This window comes from Mastacembelus armatus, chromosome 24, assembly GCF_900324485.2.
Source record: "Mastacembelus armatus chromosome 24, fMasArm1.2, whole genome shotgun sequence".
NCBI classification, from domain to species: domain Eukaryota; kingdom Metazoa; phylum Chordata; class Actinopteri; order Synbranchiformes; family Mastacembelidae; genus Mastacembelus; species Mastacembelus armatus.
The window spans coordinates 17,370,804-17,382,206 of record NC_046656.1 but is presented as its reverse complement, the minus strand read 5'-3'; positions in this window follow the sequence as shown (position 1 = coordinate 17,382,206).

The window sequence follows — 11,403 nt, the reverse complement described above, 5'->3', positions numbered from 1 at the left end:
TGACCTGAGACACCCTGCTTCTCTTTAAATGTCAGTCTCACGCATTTGATGGTATGTTCTCAAAGCCTAATTTGGGAAGAGGTGAGTGTCCTGCATTTCATGTGCTTAGTTTTTCCATGCCAAAATTGTAAACGCTGTCTTATGGGCAGACTTAAAAATGAGTCTTTTGCTTGTAAAAGACAGATAACCACTGATGTTCAGTACTTTGTGTGCACGAAGAATATTAAAAAAATGATGTACCCTTGACCCTAAAAAAATGTATTATCCTTTCAGTTCAGGTGTAGCAGTCAAAGTAAGGATTGCCTGCAAATCTATCGTAGACGTGCCATTTAACACAAATGCATCTTTCATTCACAGCTATCATGAAAGATATGCTTGATGGCCGCCTGCCTGTCTGAGATGAATTTGCCATTTGGTGCCCCCCCCCCACTGAGCTGTGGGAGAAACAAGACAAAGAATTGTGAATAAACTGATGGACGTGAGACAGAGATTAAGGGATAGATGTGACTGAATTATTGATTCAAGCACTTCACAAGAAGAAGTCTGGATTGATAGAAAGATATAAAAGAATGGAGGAAGAGTTGGCGATGCAAGGAGACGTGCCAGTTTCTGAAAGTCTTGCATCATAGCAAGAAGTCCATCAGAGCAAAAGAGATGTGGCATTTTTGAAACAAACCCAAGGGAGATAAAAGGGGAAGAAAGTCACAGGAGCAAGATGATTTGTAAGATGAGGCAAGGTCAAGGAGATGAGCATGGCTGGAGTGTGTAATGAGGAAAGGTTGTGGTCGGCACATTCAGAAGTTGTTTAGTCAGCGTTAACTAAGACATTTATATGAAAACTGTCATTCAGGAGAAAATGCTCCACAGACAATCAGGCTTCTTTCCAAAGTGAATGTCTCATGTAAAGTGCTAAGTTCAGTCCATTGCCTCTTTGCATGAGGGCTTTGTTCTAAATGTGAGTTTAAGTCATAGTGTCCAACTGTTTTTGAAAAAAATAAATAACTAAAGAATTCCAAGCAACCCTGCAGTTCTGTCACTGCAGATCACCACTTATCCTGACATAACACCCTGTAGATCCTTGTCAAGCACCTCTAGTCCGTGTCTGAATGTCTCTGAGGTTGTGATTGGAGTGTCATGCTGCAGAACAGCACGGCACTCTGTAAGTGGCTATCTGGTGCTCCATTTGGGAACACTTAAGACTCTCCCTCTGCTAATTACGTAGCTCTAATTAGCTTGTGGGTAGAATCCAGTAAATACCTAATTGTCTATTGACATTATGCAATGAGCTGCAACAAAACCCTCTATCTCAGTTACCGTATCGCCTCAACAGCAAAAAAATACAGGCTACTGAAAATGGCAGCCTTTAGGGTTTGAAGTGCAATCGCAAACACAAGCACATAGTGGCATGGGAATAGAAATATTCATGGTGAGTATTCCAATCAGGAATTTTCGAAGTCAGCGGAGATGTGAGAGACTCAAGACTGTCAGAGTTAGGCAGAAAAATTCTCTCTTTTTTCCACACTTTCTTTGTCTGCCTCATTCTTTGTTCCTTTATCAAATCCAAATGAAATGAGCTTTACTGGACTAAAATACTCATGTCCAGGCAACACAAATACCAATGCAAAGTTAGTGAACAATACTGAATTGTCACTGAATTGTAACAAGACATAAAAACGACAATTAGAAACACGACGATTCTGCTCCAGAGCCAAAAAGATCCCATGAACATTTACAGGAACCTGATAAACTCTCATTCATTTTTGCACAGATAAAACCTGCGTTATATAAATGTAAGCACCTGGAGATTCAGTTTTTCTGGTTTTTGTGGCAAAGCCCACATTTAGTAGCTGTGTTTACAGGTTTATTCTTAAAGCTTTGAATATACGAATTTACACCCACAGGAGTAAAGGACGTATGTTTGCTGCTTTTGATCCAGTCCCTCTCCCTCTGCTTTGCAGGTGGAACATCTGAAGCATCAGCAACAGCACAGTAAATGTTCAGCTATTCAAGGAAGAATTCATCAAAAATAGTCTTTTTGGTCCTCTTTTGACGTTGCAAAGAAACAGAGGACATAACGTATGCATCAGTATAGTTTGATGTTTGGCTTAAACAGTTTAGTGTTTGTATGAATGCATCAACTTCCGCATTCAAGAGGTATTCCCTGTTGCCTTATTTTGGTACTACGGCAAATTGTTTATTCAAAGCTTATTCAGGCTCATTCAGGGAATATGTGCTGTTCAGACACATTCCCTCAAGGTTGAATTATCAGAAGAGTAAACCAAGAGCATCAAGCGCCATGACTTGTCTAATAAAATTCAAGCCTGAAATCAAGACATGTTTTACTGTTAAATTCACTCTCACGCTGCCTGTTGTAGGTGACATAAGGATGAATATCACAAATGTTTATTTCTGGCTTGAGTGTACCTTAACTACTGGTAGACAAAAGAAAACATGTTGTTTAGGAAGAACACTTAACGCTTGCTGAAGGCTAAAAGCCTCTGATGATGATGATGATGAACCACTATAGTGAAATATTTAAGCACATCATCTGCTGACATGCTAACTAGCCCATGATTAGCACGGATACAGCACATAGTGATAATATGTGGTTTACATTACTTTTGTTGAAAATACTTCCTGCTCTTGAGCTGTTTTTAGTCACGACACATGGAGGCTCTGAATCAAGTTTAGTGAGAGCTGCAGAGAGACAGATTCAGGCAATAATGTGCTGAGTCGACCGTTAGCTGACAGGAGCTAACAATAGCTCATAAACCTATATTTTCACACAGTACCTTCTGTCAAACAAGCTGTGGATTGGTAACAACAATCATGACAAATGTACCCACTGGCTTGTGGGGCAAATCTGGTGGAATTTAATCAAAACAGTTGGAAGAAACTGATGTAACAAACACACACTATACTGCCCATCAGTGGAAGAAGATATCCTCAGAATTTATGACATCTTCCCTGCTGTCATAGGATTGCTTTAGGCTACAGCAGGCAGCTGCTTTCAGATAAAATGTTAGTTACCAACTAGCCTGTGAACACACACACAGACTGAATAGCTTTTGCTATTGACATTACAGCATTTAGCGGCTAAAGTGACAGATCTATCTCTTAGGAGTGGGTGGAGACCACAGGCAAGACCAAAAACACAGCCAAAGGAACTATACTAGACTTCACCATTATCCAGAAAAGCAGCTCCAAATGAAAACTTTTAACTGCTGGATATATAAAAAAAAGAAATGTTTGCTGAATCTACTTAAGAGGTGATGAGATGCCATTCACAACTTATTCCCACTGACCCCAAGTGGGCAAAAACTCTGTTGTTACAGTTTATGATGTGCATCTCACTTTTCTCACACAATATATATATGCTGCTTTCTAACTTGAGGATTGAGGATTTTCTTGATGTACACATGGTAAATAAAATGTGCTTTTCATTTCTCAGTGGCTTCTTATAACAGTTTATTCACTATGGTCACAAACTTAATATCTTTAAAGAAATCTTTAATTTTCAACTGAAGTCAGTAAGTGCACATCAGGGTAAGTGCAGTTTTACTTGTTGCTTTGCATGTGACTACATCGCAAAGACAGTGAGTGACAAGAAGATGTCATGTGAAGGGTTTTGCCTGGATACAGTGGTAGGAGGAGAGTGGAGAGTCTGACAGCACCATTATTAATTCATTGGTGTGTTTATGAATCTTATTGAAGTTTTTCTTTTCCTAAGCTCAAAAGCATCCTTGGTGGTTGATATGTGAGCAAGCGCACGTTTGTGCATGTGCAGGTACATTTATGAATGTCTCTGTGTGCCTATTGGCTTGCAGGTATCTCTTGGGACCAAAGCAACACAACTAAAATACAAAAACAGCAGCTCTGCAGAATCCAGAGGAGAATAAAATAGCTGCAGGTGATTTTCAAGGTATTAAAGGCCTACTGAAAGCACTTCTGTCCATCTGTGTGCGTGTGTGTCAGTATTATGGTGGTGTAGGTATACGCACACAGATGTGTATGCAAAAGCTATTCAGTCTGTGTGTGTGTATACATATGCATAATATATCGCAGTACATTTAGCAAGCATCATCTATTTTCATGTAATGCTGTGTGTGCACGTTGGGAGGCCGCAGGTGTTTTGTAAGTTTGTCAGGCTGTGCAGATGTCACCCACCCTCAGGCAGTACCCATTGGTCATTCTGCACCACCCCAGAAAAAAACCTTTGGAAGAAGTAACAACTCCTCAGCACAGGCCATCAACACAACACAGTGGGAATTTCTCATAAAATGACAGCTGTATTTAGTTCAGAAATCTGCCCTGAAGTCTTACTACTTTTCACTGGAGAACGCACACCTCTGAATACTCACATAAAAGCACATATGTGTGCACCAGGGCCCCTCATTTGTAACTATGGTAATAATTCAAAGTAATTACCAGTCAGGGATGTCTTAACTCCCTTTAAAGCAGCTTTTTCAACCAAACACCAGCTCTCAGGCGTAATTACTGCAAGCACTGAAGGTATATTTATACTGGCAGGCTGAAAAAGATCACACATGCATCCACATACTGTGTACAGGCATTGAATAAACATTATATTCTGGATTAATGTGAGATGCTGTACGGAGCTTTCATACAAAGACACAAAGTAAAGGGTTGAGTAAAGCTCTGATATTGGCAGCAGGTATGGCAGCTGCATGTCAAAGGGGTTGCCATGGTGACAGGGCACAGTCAGCTCAGCCATCCCCTTCCTCCCTCTCTGTCTCTCTCTCACACACTTTATCTCTTTCACTCACTTTTTAGCTTCTAGTTATTTTGTCTCCCAGAGTAGCAGTAAACAGATTTATATTACCTTGTAGATGTAACGCTGTTAAATAACATCATGGCACACACCTTTTACATGCAGTAACAGTAGATTTCCAACTGGTTCCCAGTGAGAGGGCATGTTTGCAGGAAAGCAAAACCGGCATCATGCTTCCATGTCCTGATGACGTTTAAATGGGAGGGGGGGCAAGGGGCGCGGGGGGGCGAGGAGCTAGCCCAGAGCAGATAATCACATCCTGACAAGAGAAATTGCCATGTTCAGTACCAGAGCAGGACAGTTGTGTGTCTCAGACACAAATGTCATACTGCTTTCTGCTCCCCTGCCTTACATGCTGAGCTCATCAAGTGCCCCTGTGTTAATTGCATTGCCATGGACTTTGTGACTCTCATTGCAACCCCCTGAGATCATGTCCAGCACAGCGCTATATCCTTGGAGACTATACGAAGCCCTTGGTTTCCTGGCTAAATCCTTGCCCTGATTCTGAGCTGGCCTTAACACACTCCATTTATGCAAGGGCTTCGTTTCCTTCACTGTATTCACAGGCCTGTCATTAATGCCGTTTACCATGGTCTTTAACCCGCTCGTTAGCACAGTCGATTAGTGCAGAAGAGCTAGGACAGGATAGGATGGTGGCAGAGCATAATGGCTAAATGTCAGCCATATTCTGTCTGCAGTGTGAGCGCATAATGAGAGTGAGGGAGCTCTGAAAATAGGAGCTATTGCTTGTAATGGGAGAGTCGCGCAATGACTCAATGGGTTCTTTGTCTTGCTGAGCTCTCATACAGGAGCACAGTGAAACACATGCACACGTGCTCAAACTGGCACACTGATGTTTAGATAGACACACACAGACACACACACACACACACACACACACACACAGACACACACGCACACGCACACACACACACACAGATATGGCCACATGCAAAGCTTTCAGTTCTACTTTTGTAATGACTGCCGGACACAGTGACTCAGAAAGTCACACACAGCAAGAAACTGGCGCACACATTCATTTAGTGAACACACCCACTCACATGGAAAAACATGACAATACACATACTTTACAGAACATATGAACCATTATATACTTCGTCACAGCATCAAATTAACCCAGCTAACATGATCTCTTCTTCCCTTTTCGTAAAGAAGGCTGCAGTATGCTAAGAGAGGTCTGTCTTCTTTTTCAAATGGGGCTGTGGCTTACAGGGAACAGTGGGGGAGAACACAAAGGTCTGCCACAGAGGATCTTATGGAAGACAATCTTTGGTTCAGCCACCCAGCATTTACCATCACTCCCATGTTGCAATTGTTTACAGTCAACACAGTATGTGCTGAAACAGTCCTCTCTGCCTCAGAAACATAATTTGCACCTTGAGGATCCACTACACAAAATGTTTGGGAATGTGGTATGATGTTTAAAAAAAAAACAATGGTTTCCAAAGATGCCCAGAGGATTAACGTCAGAACCACTGATAGACTATGGTCTCATGGTGGGTGACTTTATCTAAAACACCCTAAAGTATTTTTAGCATCGGTGGCCCCAGTCAGAGCCAGCCCCCCCCCCCATTCCAACAGGACTCCTGATATATAATTCTTGGCAGTGTTTCCACACCACAGATATTTTCATTTTCCTGGACTGAGAACATTTTCTCACCTTCAGTCTGACTGGCGTGTCAATCAGAGCACAATGCTGAATAACACCATACATGTGTTCCAGGAAATGACCTAACACTGAACACCAACATAGAACTGTCAGTGGTTACTGTTTAGTTGCATACAAAAACATTGGGCAAATATCAAACTGGTGAAAAGATTATTTTCCACTAGTAAGTCTGCATTCATGACTGATGTCAAGGCTCAGGGATGGTTTGCTTATGCTGCCTGTTACAACACTTCAGGAACAAAGCTGAGAAATGTTGTTTTCTTTGATACTGATGTCTCATTAATAAGATTTATCCAGCAGCCATTAATACATTTTATTTAGAAAATTCATATTACGAGTAATATTTCAGTCATTCAGAGTTCACCTCTGCAGTCTCTCCTCAGCCGTCCCTTGGATGTGAAGCTTACTGAAAATTTACTAACTAGACTGACTGTACGTTATGCTATGGGCTAGCTGTTTTTCAGTCTGTGGCTGAAAGAAGGTGAAACCTACGGCCAACAGGCACAGCCATGATTTGTGTTGTCAATCTGTTCCTGTGTTCTGTGTGTTATGTTCCAAATATCGCCCCATTCTTCCAAGAGAAAATTGATAACTAGCCGCATACTGTACGCCAAAGAAGCTTTTAGGCTTCTGTAATTTCAATCCCATAGCACATATGCTGTTGTATCCTTCCCTGGCTGAGCGGACCACATTGTCATGAATGAGACAAAAGTAATTCTGTATCCTTATACACCACGAGTGATTTTAGAGCGAGTGTGACTCTCTGTGAATTTTCTGTGGTTTTTACAGCCATAATGGTTTTGATAATGAAAGTCACAATGAGAAAAGAGCGTCTAGAACCGCTGAACCGGGGCTGAATATATGGAATATATGAAACACACAAAACATGAATGTCCTTGTTTACTTCTCTGCTGCATCTGCAGTTGGCAACTCTCATAGAACCTTGTGGACTTGGACCGACAACAAAAAAAAAGTCATGTGGACCCACACAGCCACACAGATGTGGAAAATATGAGCCTTTAGCATTTTAATAACTCACAATGCTAGAATGTTCATATAGGTGAGCAGGGGGGTAATAAACTACTGGATATAAAGCAAGTGGAATCACACACCGTCCAGAGGGCTCAAGCAGGTCCTAAGATGTACAATTTTGACTGTACCATTGGTGCTGTACCTGTAGGTTTGACTCAAACTCCTTTCCTAACTTTACCATCGCCATCTAGAGCATCGACAGCCTTGCACGCGAATTCAGCAAAAGCATCGAATTTCCATTTGCAGTCATGGGCATGTAAGGAGGAGAACAGGGGAGACACAGGGAAACAAGGAGTTGCAGTAGTTGGAGCAAGGAGCAGGTTTATCAATTGGGAGCCTCCACATCATACTGAGACTGCCATAAGTTGTCTTTCATATTCCCTCTCGGATCCATTTGGCCAAGATGCGCCCAACACTGGAACTATCAAGTTCCTCATATTATTTACAGTGTGTGTAAGTATGTTGTTTATGAGCCTTCTTGGGTGAAAAAAAGTTTAAAAGTCATCCATTAAATTTCACTGCATCCTTCTCTGCCAACTTCAGGGCCTATTTCCTGTGTGAACCTCTGTGCTGCTAGTTTAAGCAGGCTTTGATTGTCAGATGTGCTGATAACCCTTATACCCCACTTTCCAGCACCTGTCAATCACCTTGTAGCCTGTGAGCCAAAGGGAGCAAAAGAATCCACACAGCCACAATGGAAGAGACAGGAATACACACATACACAAATACACAGAGAGAGAGAGGCGTAGACACCTACTATGGACCAATTAGAGTCTATTAGAGGTTAAACTCCACTGAAGCTGGTTTCAGCATGTCTGATCATTAAACTAATGCCTGGAACTAGGAATGAAACCATCATCACCACCATTGTCTCCATTCTCTCAGTTCTGCAGATCCCTGCAGCACGTTAGCATCATTTTAGCATTGATTCTGTTTTGGACAGCCATGAAAACTTTTGGTTCACTGTCGCAGCTCTCATCAGTGGTGTTTCCAGATTCAGAAGCCATCTGTTCAACACAAAAAAAAAAAAACAAAAGAAAAAAAAAATATCTATAAACCCACTGCATGCTGCCTATCACCAAATGACAGACAGACAAAATTAGCAAGTAGCTGGGGAATGCAGTGAAGCATTTAGCAGCTAAGGAGCCCGATATTTCCCTGAGGAGTTGGTGGAGAGTAAAGCCGTGCTAAAAGAAGAAGGAGTAAAGGGCTTACATTTATCAGGTGTAGCTGTGCGTCTGCTGGATGTAGAAATAAGACTTTTGTTTTGCTTCATAACAAATTCATGAAGTGATAACACATCATTGTTTTTATTTTGCTCTGCTGGCTCCAAGCAGCTGAAGAAATCCAGTTACAGAGGTTTAATCCCAATGCTATTGCTACAATTCAGGCGAAATTTGACACACAGATTTGTGCAATTCATAAATTGTTTGCAACATACTGCATATCATCTGCGCTTACTTTTTAGAGAACTAGAGTTCAATATGGAATAAATGATCATATTAGCTGTGTAGCACCATCCAGTTTTATAACATTTTACACAAAACCCCACCTGCCTGCACCTATTTAGAACAGGTATTTTTCCTCCAGCAGCAGCACTGGATGATTTTTGCAAATTAGCGGTTGCACACTGCCTTCATGATACCTGCCCCCTTCATCAGATTCTAATAACAGGATTGTGAAAAACCCAGACAGGATTATACAAACAAAGAGTGTAGGTGTGATGAGGTGTCAGAGCAAAAAGAAACATTTGTCAGATAATAATTATACAAGTGCTATACATTAATAAATGCATGGAAATTACACCCATGCATACATCTACTTATGCACAATTTTGTGTTTCATTGATGTGTATGCTTGTTTTTGAGAGCATCTGAGGGCATCCATGCATTGGGGGAATGTGTGCACCCCTGTAAGTGTGTGTGTTTGTCTGACAGTAATAAATGTGGCAAGAGCGAGGTGGCAGCTGAGAGTGATGGATTGTCTGTGCGCTGCAGGCTGAGTATCCAGGGAGGGACACTGCTACATCTTACCAGGGAGGGACAACTTAGAGTAATTGGGTCACTGGTACTGGGAGGAGAGTTTCCACCCAGCCATGTATTTAAGAGAGAGAGTGTCAGAGAATGTAAGGAGAAATGAGAAGAGAACGAAGGTAAGCAGCAAGGTAGGAAGCGCGATAAATAATAAGAATGTGGTCCATGTGAAAGAAGCAGGCAGAGGAAAGCAGAAAAATAGAAACTGAAAAACACGGGAACCATAAAAAACAAGGTGCTGAAGCACAGCTAGCAAGAAATAAGACTTTTTTTTGGGATACCTCCTAGAAAAGCTGTAATGATTGCAGGCATCCATGGATTTGAGATTTTTCAGTTTTTCCTGCACGGATGGAGTGAATAGATTTCAGACTGCATGGCCTCAGGAAGTACACAGTATGCACAAAAACTGGTTAAGCTGACTGTTATGTGCATCCCCTTCTTCTGTTCCTCTTCCAGGGGAGCTCAGCAGTTAAATATGATCCAACTCTCCTTTAATGAGCACAAAGGGGTGCAAAAGAGTGGTCAGGAAAAAAGAGGAGAGTCTTGAGGCCACTTTTGAAAGACAGACTCAAGACAAAGAAGATGAAGAAAGGGAAAGATAGAAGGGAGGCGGTGAGAGAAACGTAGGCGTCCGCTGCTGCTTTGGCAAGACTGTGAGGTCAAGGGCTGAGTACTGTGTAAATCTATCACTATAATGCCAGAAGGCTAATACACCAGAGCTGGCTGCCACCCTGCTGTTTCTGGCCTTGTCTTCAGAACTATAATCTAAATCTAAATAACTGCCTGTTTTATCTTTTTCAGGAAAGGTTTTAAAACAAAACACCAATTAATAACTAATTCAAATTTGATGGATGTATCACAGAATATGACAGTTTGACAGTGTTTTTTCATTGGGTGGTTCAAATGGACCCAAATGGACACATGGACATTTTGAAATATGTCACCACTTTCTGTTAAAATACTTGCATGTTACAGCTATTACCCTGCAAATATCACACAAGACTCTAGCCCCTTCACGTACCAATGTTCTCTGTCTCCCACTTGCCCATTATTGTGTCTTATCTTTCCCTTCGATCCTTCTTTTTTCTACTCTTATCATCTTTGCTCCCATTCTCAATCTTATTTTCTTCTAATTATCTCCCCTGCACATCTCCCCCTCCTGCACTTCTGTCCATCATCTGTTCAACCAGCCCTTACACTTTTAACTGAGGCTGCTTTTACTGGAAAAATACAGACAATATGCACACAACCCAGTGTAACAAGCTGAAATATGTCATTCTTAACATGTCTGAGCTCCTGCTTTCTCAGTCTGTTCCAGTTAATCGGCATTATGAGTAAAAACTGTAATGTAATTAATTTTAAACACAAATGAGATTGAGCACAACAATTTTTAAAGCATATAATTTCATAGTTTAATCAGACAGAGAAACAGAATTTCTAAACATTTCATTGTGCCATAAATACGTTTAATGGGCAACTAGTAAAAGTGATATTTAGGTTTTTAGGTATTTAGGTTTCTTATCTGCTATCAAACTGTATGATTTATGATCTGCCAGGCACAACGTGAGTTTAATAGTCAATAAAATTCATTAACTCATGACCACTGGACATGAATTGATTTTGTGTCTAAAATTAAAACGGGCTGTCAAATCTAAGAGGCTCCGTGTTTAGAGTATCCCCAAATGAAGGGAGGAATCCGTTGAAATATACATTTAGTAGGTTGTAACTCTTCCAGAAAATGTAATTAGTCTCTGTTGAGTTGCCTTATTAATTCAGAAGTCTGAAAGAAGATTAACTTTTAATATTTAGAAGCGTCATAACTTGATGCCTTTTTAAATGCAGTTCCCCAATGGAAA